Source organism: Procambarus clarkii, chromosome 30, assembly GCF_040958095.1.
Source record: "Procambarus clarkii isolate CNS0578487 chromosome 30, FALCON_Pclarkii_2.0, whole genome shotgun sequence".
Lineage (NCBI taxonomy): Eukaryota > Metazoa > Arthropoda > Malacostraca > Decapoda > Cambaridae > Procambarus > Procambarus clarkii.
The window spans coordinates 13,676,088-13,692,072 of NC_091179.1; the positions used below are offsets into that span (position 1 = coordinate 13,676,088).

General features: G+C 45.9%; 1 protein-coding gene across 26 annotated transcripts in view; it reads right to left on the reverse strand.

The window, feature by feature from the left end:
- Positions 1-15,985, reverse strand: part of LOC123765573 (serine/arginine repetitive matrix protein 1) — a 779,721-nt gene that overhangs the window by 175,808 nt on the left and 587,928 nt on the right. The window lies entirely within an intron of this gene.

Consider the following 15,985-nt stretch of genomic DNA (forward strand, 5'->3'; position numbering starts at 1 on the left):
ACGGCCCGGAGGAACAACAATTAAGGAAATAGCGGTACTCTTTAAGTCGTTCGCTCCCAGACCGCAAATTCTGACGCAGAGCCTTAGAGAGGCGCGGCCGGGCGCCGCTCCCGTCTCGCTGGGAGCATGCCGCCTTCTCACTCTCCACCGGAATGTCTCGCTGCATAAACTTTTAACCGCCTTCACAGGATTCCGGAAGTGCTACGTTCGATCGCTCAGAAGCGTAAAGAATTTCGTTCACAATCATATTCATTCGTTCAGGGAGTTTGAACTCTCAGAGGCGAAATGTTCCATTCAAATAAGAGACACAAAGGAGGTGAGAGAAACCATGGAAACAGCAAAGAGATCAGATCTTGACGACTAAATTAGACAAGAGAGAGAGCCAGGAAGGCCTAGATGAGCCTGTTAAATGGTCGAAGACATTGAGGAGCTGAGAACTGTTGTCTGCACTAACGACGACCCCCCAGAGGAGAACTGCTGCCCACACTGACTGTCACCCATACCCACTGCCCCACAGCACGTGCCCCACACCACACTCCCCCTTCACCACGTGCCCACACCACACCTGTGGTGGTCTGAGCACCCTGCACCATGAACCTAGCACAACAGCCCTAAACTATGCGACTGGCAGCCACACACGGAAATAATCAACATGTTCACGTCATTCCAAACACAAGATGAAGGAGAAAATTAAAACAAAACACCTGGAAGAAACGGGCGAGGAAAAAGAATACATGACAAAATATACACCTTTCCCTCCTGGTGTTAGAAGTTAGAACCCCTACAGTTCCACTCGGGCTCACCATAGCCCGTGCTACTTGGAACGTGTTCCGAGTAGCTGAATCTATAACAACAACAACCCCACAGTTAAAGTTCTCGTTTGCACCGGAACTGGCCTGCCTTGCGCTCGTTTAAGGTCATGCATACCAATCACCCATCTCGTTAACACTGAAGCTAACTATCGTCTTCCTCTTCCCCTCCGCTACACAAGCCAATTCCAGTGAGTGAATTACAGCGCTGCGAACGATAGGCCAGAGAAACCTCCCTCCCTTCCGACAGGCTGCTTGAACCCTCCCTATGACTGCTGGGAAGCGCAAGGAACGAGGAAGAGAGATGAGGCAATGAGGAAGACTGTTGGAATGAGCGTAGCAAGAGTGAGGGGGAAGAGCATACGAGAAAAATATATTATAAATAAGCAACTGAAGGGGAAGTGACAGCCCCGCTCCTGTGCCAGGTAAGTCCACTACGGGCTCACCATAGCCCGTGCTACTTGCAACTTTTTGTTCCCAGTAGCTCAATCTAAAACACTGGCGAATTTTAAGGAGAGGCGAAAGGCGCGGGAAGAACAAGGGAATAAAGGAGAATGAGAAATAAAGTTTGCGCGAATGAGAGGCATGAGAAATGCAGGAAGAGAACGACACATGCGTATGTAACAACAGGCCCCTTGATCATGACAGCGACCTGCAACCCGTTCTCGCACTTGCTTATAGTCAATATTGGCTTATTTAATAAGTCCATATGTGACATACTAATTGATTGTGAATATTTTAGTTTACCTTGAAAAGTTTCATAGAAAACACCGACTTCACCTAACCTTCTTAGTATGTTAAGATAAGCATCTTATTGCTTCTTATTTACAATTATTACTTAACCTATCAACGGTATAGCAAGTGCGAGAACGGGTTACGTCCAGACCATCGCAAGATAATCATGCGGACTCGTTTATGCTATCAGTACTGACCTTTCAAGCCATTGTCAAACCCCTTAAATGAATGAAGAAAGCAATGCTATCGTACAGCTCGCCACCCTGGGGCCAGATTCACGAAAGCACTTACGCAAATACTTACGAACGTGTACATCTTTCCTCAATCTTTGACGGCTTTGGTTACATTTATTAAACAGTTTACAAGCATGAAAACTTGCCAATCAACTGTTATTATTGTTATAAACAGCCTCCTGGTGCTTCGGAGCTCATTAACTGTTGAATAATTGGAAACAAAGCCGCCAAAGATTGAGAAAAGATGTACAGGTTCGTAAGTGCTTGCGTAACTGCTTCGTGAATCTGGCTCCAGAGCTATAGGGTAGCGACTATAGGTTCATATTTATTATGAACTCATGGCGACTTCGTTCATATTTAATAAACAATTAACGAGCGTTGAAACTTGCCAACTCCAGGTTATTATTGTCATCAACAGACTGGTAATGCTTCACAGCTCAACGTGTTTAATTCACGTAAAGATACCCGCAATGATTGAGGAAGGATGTACAGGTTTCGTAAATGTTGTTCTGTAAATGCCTTGAGAGAAGGGTAAGGGTAGAAGGAATACAGTAGACCGTGTATTCTTAAAACTCAAAAAGACTGATACCGTCACCTGTAAAATGCAATGATGAATATAAAGAGTAACTGGAAAATTAACTTGAATACAGTTAAGATGATCAAAGTCACAGTGAGAGAGAGACTGTCAGACTGGCGAGCGGTAAGCGAGCGGAGTCCCGCAGGGCACGCTAATCTGACCCAAGGTGTTCCTGGTTGATACCTGGGTGATACCTGGTTGATGGGGTTCTGGGAGTTCTTCTACTCCCAAAGCCCGGCCCGGGGCCAGACTTGACTTGTGAGAGTTTGGTCCACTAGGCTGTTGCTTGGAGCGGCGGCCCGCAGGCCCACATACCCACCACAGCCCGGTTGGTCCGGCACTCCTTGAAGGAAACAATCTAGTTTCCTCTTGAAGGTGTTCCTGATCTACGTAAATGACTTACTGGAGGAGGTCAAACTCTCTCGTGTCAGTGCCTGCACCTTATACAAACCTGAGGAAAACGGTAAAGACTGAAAGGGGTAAATGCACGCTACTGCACGACCTAAACAAATTGCAAAATTGACCAATAAAAGGACTACTAGAGCTCAATCCCAGTAAATGCAAAGTAACAAGAAAAGAGGGAAACTATACTATACACTCCTTACAGCATAAGAGGAAGAAAGTTACATTAATCAAGAGAAGAAAGACCTTAAAAACTTTGAAAAGCATATCACAGACAGCACCATACACAGTCGCTGCTGGAACCCGCAAGCAAGGCAGAAACAGCTGGGCAAGCACACGCGTGTCTAATGTCCCAACAGCTGTGCGGTGCCCGGGGTAGCCAACGTGACCTGAACCAACCAATCTCTTACCTAAGGGGGTCATTAAGGCCCTATCAAACCAGCACAAGTTACCTAAACCACCGTGTGATATCGAAACCTGGACCCCCTTCCCCACCTCCATCAAACTGTGTGTACAAAAGGTAAACAAAGAAACCAAAAGAGGTTTCATTACTAAAACGTGAAACACTAAACAAAACCAATGGTGGCCAGACATGTTGCTCCCCCCCCCCAACTACATCCAAGGATACTAAATGCATATCATTATGAGATCTCGTCTATAAGGTTAATCGTACCACCGTGAACAGTGTCTAGGTCACCTTAGGTAGCACTGTACCACCGTGAACAGTGTCTGGGTCACCTTAGGTAGCACTGTACCACCGTGAACAGTGTCTGGGTCACCTTAGGTAGCACTGTACCACCGTGAACAGTGTCTAGGCCATCTTAAGTAGCATTGTACGACGGTGAAGACCATCAACTTTAAGTTAAGGCCACGGGGTCAGACCATCAGCAAGACTCGACAGACTGTTATCACAACACCTCTTCCATTGCCACAGTTAGAGTCACATTTTCCCCCCTTTAATATATATATATACATTATTCATCATAGAAATGATGATATGTGAGTTTGTACATATGGCGTCTCGGTATCTAATCTAACGCTGAAAGTACTCACCTAGTTGTGCTTGCGGGGAGGGTTGAGCTTTGGCTCTTTGGTTCCCGCCTAAAACTGTCAATCAACTGGTGTACCGATTCCTGAGCCTACTGGGCTCTATCATATCTACATTTGAAACTGTGTATGGAGTCAGCTATCCACCACATCACTCATGCCTAGTGTGTGATCCACAGTGTGTGTGTGTGTGTGTGTGTGTGTGTGTGTGTGTGTGTGTGTGTGTGTGTGTTTACTAGTTGTGTTTTTACGGGGGTTGAGCTTTGCTCTTTCGGCCCGCCTCTCAACTGTCAATCAACTGTTTACTAACTACTTTTTTTTCCACACCACACACACACACACACACCCCAGGAAGCAGCCCGTGACAGCTGACTAACTCCCAGGTACCTATTTACTGCTAGGTAACAGGGGCACTTAGGGTGAAAGAAACTTTGCCCATTTGTTTCTGCCTCGTGCGGGAATCGAACCCGCGCAACAGAATTACGAGTCCTGCGCGCTATCCACCAGGCTACGAGGCCCCCAGTGTGTGTGTGTGTGTGTGTGTGTGTGTGTGTGTGTGTGTGTGTGTGTGTGTGTGTGTGTGTGTGTGTGTGTGTGTGTGTGTGTGGCTATAGGCTATATAGAAACACCGGAAATAACGCCTTAGACATATTTCAAACAGCTTTCGATGCCCAAATAAACTACATTCAAATTTCAGCTATTCTACATCTAATTTAGTCACGGAGATATACGCACAAGGATTTCCGTTCTTTGAGAGAACAAAACACTATCGGAACAGAGAACATTATTGCATACCATCATCTTCAACGCTAAGAAACAATTCATACAATTCACTCACGTCGAAACTACTCATTAGCTACCTTGAGGTGCTTCCGGGGCTTAGCGTCCCCGCGGCCCGGTCGTCGACCAGGCCTCCTGGTCGACGACCTGGTCCTCCAGTAGCTACCAAAGTTTCGTCCCTAGCCGACACGGGAGCAGCTAGTGTGTTGCTTCAAGAAATGACATTTGTTGACCAGATCACACACTAGAAGGTGAAGGGACGACGACGTTTCGGTCCGTCCTGGACCATTCTCAAGTCGATTGCCGCGTGTGTGTAGCTAAAATTCTGACATCCTTAGTTTAGCTCTTCCAAGTTCAAGTATGTTTATTGAGACAAGAAAGAAATACATCTCAAAGGGATAGAGTAGCTTAGGCTGCCGGTCGGCCGAGCGGACAGCACGCTGGACTTGTGATCATGTGGTCCTGGGTTCGATCCCAGGCGCCGGCGAGAAACAATGGGCAGAGTTTCTTTCACCCTATGCCCCTGTTACCTAGCAGTAAAATAGGTACCTGGGTGTTAGTCAGCTGTCACGGGCTGCTTCCTGGGGGTGGAGGCCTGGTCGAGGACCGGGCCGCGGGGACACTAAAGCCCCGAAATCATCTCAAGATAACCTCAAGATAGGCTCTTGTGGGGACGATTTATCAAGAGGTTATCTTGAGATGATTTCGGGGCTTTACCGTCCGTGCGGCCCGGTCCTCAACCAAGCCTCCTTTTTGTTACACAATCCCAGGAAGCAGCCCGTAGCAGCTGTCTAACTCCCAGATACCTATTTACTGCTAGATGAACAGGGGCATCAGGCTGAATGAAATTCTGCTCATTTGTTTCCGCCTCCACCGGGGAACGAACCCGGTACCTTTAGGACTACGAATCCCGAGCTCTGTCCACTCAGCTGTCAGGCCCTACGATACCAACATTCCAAACCCATTTACCTCAAATATACTGCATATAATGTATATAACGTATAAGTTACAATGTATATAACTTATACAACTCGCTGCTAGAATAAATTGTCTTCTCTGCACACAGTTACCTAACACGCTATCATTACAGCAGGTGTTCCCGTCTCCAAAGACGGAGTAATTACCCCGCATTCATTCTTTCATATTCATCAGCCATTCGCCTCGACTATTCATCAAGGCATTAAATATACGCTACGTTAATACTAACCACTAATGGCGGCCTCCACACCTGTCGTGTAATACTAAGAGAATGAGAGAGCGCTCAGGGGAACCCGTCACTGGCAGGATGCGGCCGTCGACAAAGGACAGCAGAATACTCCAAGCCACAATGGTAGGGTGGTCGGCGGTGAAGGAACCCACCGGACTATGTCACCAGCACATTGTGTCTCCACAATAATGTTGCTCAACGCGCGGTCACAGCCACCTTCACAGGTATGCCTCTCCTCCAACAGAAGGCAAGTAAACGGATTATAAAGAGAGAGAGAGAGAGAGAGAGAGAGAGAGAGAGAGAGAGAGAGAGAGAGAGAGAGAGAGAGAGAGAGAGAGAGAGAGAGAGAGAGCGATTATATAACGGATTATATAAACAGAAAGCAGGTAAATGGATCAAACCTCATCAACAGAAAGCAGGTAAATGGATCAAACCCCCCATCAACAGAAAACAGGTAAACGGATCAAACCTCCCATCAACAGAAAGCAGCTGAACGGATCAACCCATCAACAGAAAGCAGCTAAACGGATCAAACCCCCATCAACAGAAAGCAGCTAAACGGATCAACCCCCCTCAACAGAAACACCACTTTCTGACGAGGAAAACCAGAAGCCTCAGCAACTGTAGAGTGACTACTGGATAACGCACTAACAACAGAAAGAGTAAGAAACGGCCCAGGCGAAAACAGTATTAGCAGAGAACGACAAGACGAATCAATTCGCTACTCGAACAACTCCTCTGGCGGTATGACTAACACTGCCCATTAAACTCGCACTTCCGAGCAAAATATAACATTTAGTCATAAAGGCGCCGACCAGAGAGCAAAAGCCGGGTCAACCAACACACCGCTGTTTCGCCCGTCACCAACAGATGAAAGCAGAACGCACAAATTCCCCGTCACCATCAAATGAACGAGGACACGCAGCTGACAGGCATGATGCTGGAGTGCTTCAGCGTCACCGGGAGATGACAGGGCAGTTGGGTAGTTAGGCATAGAGCGAGAGGAATGCAACAAAAGTGGGGCGTTACGGTACGATAACCTCCGTCCAGACAATATAAACAAACCTTTTCCGCCATTACGTGAAGCAGGAAGCTGACTGGCAGCCAGTGGGATGAGTAACAGCAATCCAAATGAGTGGGAAAACACACACACACACACACACACACACACACACACACACACACACACACACACACACACACACACACACACACACACACACACACACACTCAACAATGCTATTGACAGCTGTGGCGTCCACCCAGGTGTTAAACATTACTGTACAAGTTAGCGCCAAAAGTTTGGGGACTAAATTCCAAATCTTGCAACTCCACGGAGGGGGGGGGGGGGGGGGTGGATAAGGAGAGGGGGGTAAATGTCGGGACATGATGGGGAAACGCCTCATTACACGCACTAATGATGTCATTACCACCTTCTGAGCACACACAAGCTCAGCTTTCTACCTCTGGCATCTTCTAAGTTTAACTGGTGGCTACAGAGACCGTTGAAAAAAAAATGATTGGCAGGCAATTTACAATTATAAAACCAAAATTGAAGCAACATTGTTATATTTTGTTAAATGTTTTGAGAGAGAGAGATTGAGATAGAGAATAGAAAACCCACGAAACCTCATAATTCGGGAAAGAGTGTATGCTGAGTTCTATGATCAGCATAGAGGTTGCTGAGGACGCTGAGGTTGCATCAACTAGAGGAGCCATTCCCGCAGGAGTCATTCACCTACCGTACTCGCCAGAACACGACACACACACACACACAGTCAAACGTCACACGACAAAACGACAACAATGACAGATCCCAACGAGCGACAATAACAAGGAAGGCGGGTCGTATGCCAGCCAGCCAGCCAGCCGGGCGGGCGGGCAACGAAGCGGCAGTTAAAACAATGGTTGGATCATTACCAACACTCGAACCATCCTCACTGTTGACAATTGCCGTGACACTCAACCAACCACCACGACCTACATGCTGGAAACGACGCGTGCGGCCAGTGTCTCGCGTGTCGTGGTGTCGTGTCAATCGGCCCTTAACGGGTCGAGGTCTTGTCTGAAACCCAATTACTCAGCCGCTCAAAATTATAATTTTGAGCAATAATAACACTACACCACAACTTTGCCGGCCCCGCCAAAAAAAAATTCAAGTGAAAACAATAATATTTTTTCCTTTTGATGAATACTTTTAGAACTCATCTAGTTGTGCTAGCGAGGGTTGAGCTTCGGTTCTTTGGTTCCCGCCAAATCAACTATTGTAGCATAATAGCCATGATGGTAATGGCATATACGTAGTATTAATAGCAATAGCGATTCTGGCATTAACAAGCAATACCGTTAGTACTAGTAGGGCTACCAACGGTAATAGCAGAAACGCTAGTAATAGCAGTATCACTAGTACTAACGACATCACTAGTATTAGTAATAGCACTTGTATTAGCGGCTAGACAAATAACAACACTCCTACTGGTAAGAGATAACTTTATGCAGTTATCGCAGATGTAGTTTTACAAGTAGTAGTAGTAGCAGCAGCAACAACAGCAGTATTACTTGTAAGGTCACCAGTTGCAGTACATACCCCCCCCCCCCCACCTCCAAGGCCTATACCCCCAACACAAGAGGCCTACATCCTATCCCAGCATCCTACCCACCATGGGATTACTGGAGCGACCATGGTAATTGTAAGGCCAGTCAGTCTCTCCCAGGACCATGAACCACCGTTGGACACCTGGTTGATACCTGGTTGATGGGGTTCTGGGAGTTCTTCTACTCCCCAAGCCCGGCCTGAGGTCAGGCTGGACTTGTGAGAGTTTGGTCCACCAGGCTGTTGCTTGGAGCGGCCCGCAGGCCCACATACCCACCACAGCCCGGTTGGTCCGGCACTCCTTGGAGGAATAAATCTAGTTTCCTCTTGAAAATGTCCACGGTAAACACCCTAAGCTATTGCAGGGAATGACCAGGAAGGAAAAATACCAGAATGTAACTCGGTAAGATATCAAATGATAACAAATTGAAGCTATGAGAAAGAGAGATACATAATGACTTCAGATTTTGTTTTATTTGACAGGGATATTCCTGCGCGGGCCCTAAGCCTCTGGCTGGCCCACTAAGGTATACTCATCTCTCTAGATGCTGGGCCCGGCTGACAGGTAATGTAGTAGATAAAGTATACCTGTAAACTGGATATATTGCGGTAAACCGAGGGGCCACAGACGCAGCAACATCATACATACGAGGGAGGAGGAGCAGCAGCCTGGGCAGAGGAAGAGGGGGAGGCTGAGAAAGGATGGAAGGAGGAGGAGGAAGAGGAGAGAGAGAGTGAGAGAAGAGGAGGAGGAGGGAGGTGGCAGAATGAGTCACCTCTGCTCACCCATGACTGGGGGGTGGCCCGCTATGCTCGTCACCCCCCCCCCCCCCCCCCTTCAACCAGCCACACCCCCACAAGAATGGGGAGGCTAGGCTATGACTAGCCTCTCTCTCTCTAGAGAGAGAGAGAGAGAGAGAGAGAGAGAGAGAGAGAGAGAGAGAGAGAGAGAGAGAGAGAGAGAGAGAGAGAGAGAGAGACGAAGCAGGTGATACTGTCTTCACGTCGAGCAGGAAGGAGATAGAGAGAAAGCAGGACACAGATAATGTGGATAAGAGACGGGTGAAAAATAACGCAGATGACAGTGCAGAGACACACCAACCGAAGACCCTTCACTACAACAAGAACAGCCAATCATTAGAGAATGATTAGAATCATTAGATTGTCACAAGTTGAACGCTCAATCCAGGTTTCAAATATGAGAAGGGTGGAGATGGGGGGGGGCATGGAAGTTCAAATTTAAAACGAAAAATAATATTTAAAACCAAAATGGAAATAATATTTTGACAACCTGACATAAAAAAAGTTGATGACCAAACCTCACGTCAGAAAGTGATGAGACGACGACGTTTCGGTCCGTTTTGGACCATTATCAAGTCGACTGTGATAGAAAGTCAAAAAGAGACATACATAAGGCAAGAAAGTGAAATACAAGCATATAAGAGAAAGAAAAGGGTAAGAATAATATGACGGATATAAGAATCCAATAAGAATCAGATATAATAGATAAGAATCAGATTTTGAAAGGTACGAGAAAAAAAGAAGGTGAGAATAAGATGAAAGGTAAGAAGAGAGGATAAACACAAGATGAAAGTTAAGAAAAAAAGGGCAAGAAAAAGAGAAAAGAAAAGAATAAGAGAACCGGATAAAGGATAGAAAAAGTTAGAAGATGATCTTAGAAGAATGATTAAGAGTCCCCTCCTAACATGACGGAAGCGTTTGGGCTGGAGACACAAAGCATATTATCTTCTGTCACGTTTCTTCATCTTCTGAAGCGTGGTTTGGTCATTATATCTTCAGCCATGTTATTGTGACTCGTTGACTACCTAAACAATTAGTGTTGACGGGTAACCATTATTGATAAACGTGCAACAATACCGTAGTGCTTGAATGAAGGTGAGAGAAAGTACCAATATATACCTGGTTGATACCTGGTTGATGTGGTTCTGGGAGTTCTTCTACTCCCCAAGCCCGGCCCGAGGCCAGGCTTGACTTGTGAGAGTTTGGTCCACCAAACTCTCCCAAAACCCATATATATATATGTGTAAGTGTATTCAAAACTAAATTTTGGGATGTAACCCTACATGCTTTCTCAAGGTGCTGGACACAAATCTGTACATCAGTTGATTGACAGTTGAGAGGCGGGACCAAAGAGCCAGAGCTTAACCCTCGCAACCACAAGTAGGTGAGTACAATGAGCTCATTGTATACAGCACCTTAAGCAAAGCTGTAACCTGGTTGATGATACCTGGTTGATGGAGTTCTGGGAGTTCTTCTACTCCCCAAGCCCGGCCCGAGGCCAGACTTGACTTGTGAGAGTTTGGTCCACCAGGCTGTTGCTTGAATGTAAGTTACATTCGAAAAATTGGTTTTGTTACATTTACACAAATACTGGGTCTTTCATTATTATTAATGCTACTGCTACTATAATGAGAAAAATAGAGCAGCAAGGTGTGCCATCATTCAAATAAATATTTTAGGAGTGAATAACACAAAATTTTTGAGGTGTATTAAATGACTGGGTGTAAGGAGAGGGAGGAATGACCCTCACGAGGTCAAAGGTTACGAACAAGGAGGAAACTCATCTTCCTCTACAGCCAAAAGAACAAAAGGTAACAAAATATATATATATATAACCCTACTCTGCATTAGAGAATATAATTACTCTTCGTGGAAGGTAAAAAAAAAAAACGCCAGTTAATGGTAGGAAACAGGTCACATCAGGGGACCATTTCTCTTCCCCTCTCACCCTTTTCCTTCCTCTTTCACCTTTGCTCTTTCTTCCTCCTCTCTCACCTCCCCTCACCAAAATGAGGGCCGCTGATGTAACCCAGGGAGCAGTTTACAGGCAAGATAATGCCAGCAGGGGTGATAGATAATTAATATTATCTTGGCACCAGTGCCATTATGGAGCGTGATACCTAGTGCCATCACACCGCTGGCAACACTCTAAATACCTGGACACCCACTGCCATTATTAAGAAAGGTTAGAGAAGAAACGAACCCTTAGGACCAGGTCTGACCCTGCAGCCATTAGACACGCTTTTGCCTCAGCTCTGTCTCTAAGGTGGCAGGCCAACAGAGAAGACTCCAGGAAGAACCGAAGATTCACCAGAGTGTGTCCAATTAGAAGATCTGAAAGCACGAGGATCTAAGACGTGTACCCGCATAAAAATCATAACGTCGATGACGTAAATGGGTACATACTTTCCGCATGTTTTCAGACCCGTAATAGGGGTCTAAAACCCACAGGCTCGGGTGGAACGAGCCTGTGGGGTGTCAAGGCACGAAACTAGAGAGGACCACGTAGCCTGGTGTTCAGTGTAGAGGGCCGTCCATATACCAGCATGGCATAGCTGGTAGTCGCAACAGGAACGACAGTAACCATAATTAGGGTAACGTCAGTGATGAAGTGAACGTGTGAACACCGGTGAACGTAACGGGCTTGAGGCCTCTGGAAGAGTCAGCGCCCCTGAGAGGCGTGTGAACGACCGCAAGCCCAAGTGAGCACCTTTAACCACCACGTTCACCTCAACCCCTGACGGTCGAGTCCTCGGTAAACGCCCTATCTGCCTCTCTCTCTCTCTCTCTCTCTCTCTCTCTCTCTCTCTCTCTCTCTCTCTCTCTCTCTCTCTCTCTCTCTCTCTCTCCCGGTCTCTCAATTCCTCTAGCTGTCTGCCTTACTGGCTGCCTGCCTGTCTACCTGCCCTTATACGCTCAATCAACGACGGCAGTTGCGTGGCTGCGTCGGAAACAGCGCCGTCACTTCCGACGCGTTCCGCCACAACTGACCGCGCGGGAAGACGCCCCCGAACACCTGGACCCGCCATCTTGTTCGCCTCCCTCTTGCGAAAATACACACACACACCCAAGAGCAGGAATCTACTCCACCTACACACACAAACACATACACACACAAGCACGTACACATACAAACACGTACACACAGCCTACAAGATGCTGTGGGCGTCTACGTTTACAAAGACGAGGAAACAGAACGAGGAATACATAGTTTAAATTGACAACATACGGGTTACATACTAGTAAATATATGTACACAAACAAATAGAGGGACGAATTGGGAAGTAGTGGAAACCACCTACATTTGTAGTTATAAGGTAACGATAACGTTCTGCGTTGTAGGGAGGAATAATTACACGAGGCTAATAGCCAGGAGGCCGTTTAGCCAGAGATTTCACTCCTCGCCAGAGGCACGCGCACGCAAATGTAAAAACACGCACACGCACACTTCATATAATCCCAACATATGTAAGAAATATTGCCGGAACAACAGTGGAAATCTTCAAGGAAAAATTGCACAGTTTTCTGGGAAAATGTGCCAGACCAACCGGGCTGTAGTGGATGTACGTGCCTGCAGGCCGCTCCAAGCAACAGCCTGTTGGACCAAGCTCTCACACGTCAAGCCTAGCCTAGCCCCGAAAGGCTAGGCTAGGCTAGGCTTGGTCTTTCTTGGTTCTTCTATGCTAGGCTAGTTCTTCTACTCCCCCATGCCCCGGGCCGGGCATGGGGGAGTAGAAGAACTCTCAGAACCTCATTCAGGTACAATCTAGGTATACACACGTAATTAATCACATCTCGAGCTCCGAAGCTCGAAAAAGCAAAACTTTCACTACAATACTTTTTCCCCTTATTTATTATTTTCTTTCCTATTCTGCTTTCATTCCTTAACCTTTGTCCTCGATAAAGCACTTTTTTTTTGCCTTTTTACGTAATTATTTCTTCCCTTCCTATAGTAATTTTCTTCTTCCTTCCCTCCATTACTTCCCCCTCTTCTCGCTATTTTATGCCTGTAATAATTACTTCCGTAGATTACTTTCTTCCCTCCTCAGTTGTGCCTTTCCTAATCCACACATTATGGATTAGGAATTATTTAATAATTCCTAATGATTGGGAAAATAATGTAATAATTATTTAAAATAATTATTACATTATTTTCCTAATCTTCAACTTTTCGGAACAAAAATTTCATTCATTGCTTTCTCCAATCACTAATCTCTCCTACCCCCCCCCCTCCCTCTTCCTCCTCCCCCGGTGCTTTCACCGGCTCCTTTTGAACTTTCACATTTGCACACACACACACACACACACACACACACACACACACACACACACACACACACACACACACACACACCAGCCACAGTATCCTACAACACTTCACACAATTCTTCACTATACACAGTTCTTCACTATACACAGTTCTTCACTATTAATACTATTACATTTAGCTGTCATTTAATATTACATTTATCTCTTCTTGTATATTTATTTTAACCATTATTTTTATATCCATTATTTTATATCACTTTCATCCATGTTTTAGTTATTTAATCATTATTTTATAATAATACTTTTAATTATTTTTAATCTTCACATATAGATTATACATATTTTTAAATATGTATAATCATATCAACTCCCAACTAACACAGCTACCAACTCTCGCCTCTCTCTCTCTCTCTCTCTCTCTCTCTCTCTCTCTCTCTCTCTCTCTCTCTCTCTCTCTCTCTCTCTCTCTCTCTCTCTCTCTCTCTCTCGGTGGAGGAGCAGTTATAATCCTCCAAGAAAGTTTTAATAACACCAGCACAGTTCTTGCACACAGCCTTGACTTACTGGCCTCTTATTGGCCCTCATCATAGCGGGGGGGGGGGGGGACACCTATTTGTGCTTGCAGGGTCCAGCTGTTAGTTCTTGGACCCCGATATTTTGACCATCGGCTGTCTACCTAATGTGTTGACTACCGACCTATTTTTTTCCTTTTATCATATCTACTGTATATTTTTTTCATACAAACACATACAACCAAAGAGCCTAAGAGCAACCCCCCGCAAGCACAACTAGGTGAGTACACAAACACACTTGTGAACACTGGCATTAGGTAAAAAAAAAAAAAATATCTAACTCGGCCGGGAGTCGAACCCTGATCTCTGGATTGTGAATCGCGGACGATGACCACTCGGCCGTGAGAACGAGTCGGGAATTGCAGTACATAATAGAAATTAAAAATTGCGACTATCCCTTTGTCTTGGATAGTCGCAATTCCTGTTGCGTCCTTCGCAAAGTGGAATGTAACATTGTGTTGTCTTAGATATTAGTACCGTATGACGCTTCCACTACACATAAGGGGCATAACTTGACCCCTCACAGTGTTCAAGAGAGAACTTGACAAACACCTCCAAAGGATACCCGATCAACCAGGCTGTGACTCATATACGTCAGGCTGCGAGCAGCCGCGTCCAACAGCCTGGTTGACCAGTCCAGCAACCAGGAGGCCTGGTCGAGGACCGGGCCGCGGGGTCGCTGAGCCCCGCAAAACCTCAAGGTAAAGTAATCATACCAAAGGTTGCTTGGCGTGAAACCAGTTTGGCTCGTGATACTGGAAAATACCCGGCCAGGTTAACTCTTGAGGCCATGCTAAGACACTCCACTGACCTGTGACAACTTGAGCAACATGATACCAGCCTGACCCGTGACAGTTGTGTGGTCACGTGACATTCTAGGGTCACTTTCACTCCACCACCACCACCCTCCGGCCATGAATGGCGTCGCCCCTTACGTAACTAACCTCCAACTCTCTCACTTTTCTCAAATACGTTTTCTACAACGTAAACACGATGAAACTGACGCTTATTTAACACGTCATTTAACATTTACTGAACACAAATGTTTGTGATGAAGCAGCAGAAATTATGTGGCAGGGGCTTGACAGCTGAGTGGACAGCGCTCGGGATTCGTAGTCCTGAGGTTCCGGATTCGATCCCCGGTGGAGGCGGAAACAAATGAGCAGAGTTTCTTTTCACTCTGATGCCCCCTGTTCACCTAGCAGTAAATAGGTACCTGGGAGTTAGACAGCTGCTACGTGCTGCTTCCTGGGGGTGTCACAAAAAAGGAGGCCTGGTCGAGGAGACCGGGCCGCAGGGACGCTAAGCCCCGAAATCATCTCAAGATAACGTAAAAAGCCTAGCTCCCAGGAGTAACATCTGCTCCAGGAACGTAAAACCAACTTAGAAAGGGAGAGTAGAAAAAGCCTAAGTTACTCTATCCTTTTGAGATGTATTTTTTTCTCGTCTCAATAAACATACTTGAACTTGAACCAACTTAGGATCAGCGTTGATTTAAATGGTACATCAATATCGTCTGGCCGAGGGCTGTCAGACTCCCAAACTCCTACCCGTATCTCTCTGTCACGACGTCACGATTTCACGTATGAAAACTTTTTGCCAGCATGAATTATTCCCTAAATTATTCTCTCTGGCCTCACCTTATATTAAAAGTACAATTATGAACTTTTATAGTCTTAGTACAACTTTTTTAAGATTCTACGCACGTATTTAATTATTTTTTGTTTTGTTTTAGTGGGCAATAGCCATTATGGAGTTGGTTTACTGTGTGTATGTAAAGAGAGAGAGAGAGAGAGAGAGAGAGAGAGAGAGAGAGAGAGAGAGAGAGAGAGAGAGAGAGAGAGAGAGAGAGAGAGAGAGAGAGAGAGAGAGAGGCGACTTCGATGGAAACAAGAGGGGAGGGCATTATCAGGGGAAAAGCGTCGTCATTAACACTATATAGCACTTGGAAGAGGTCAA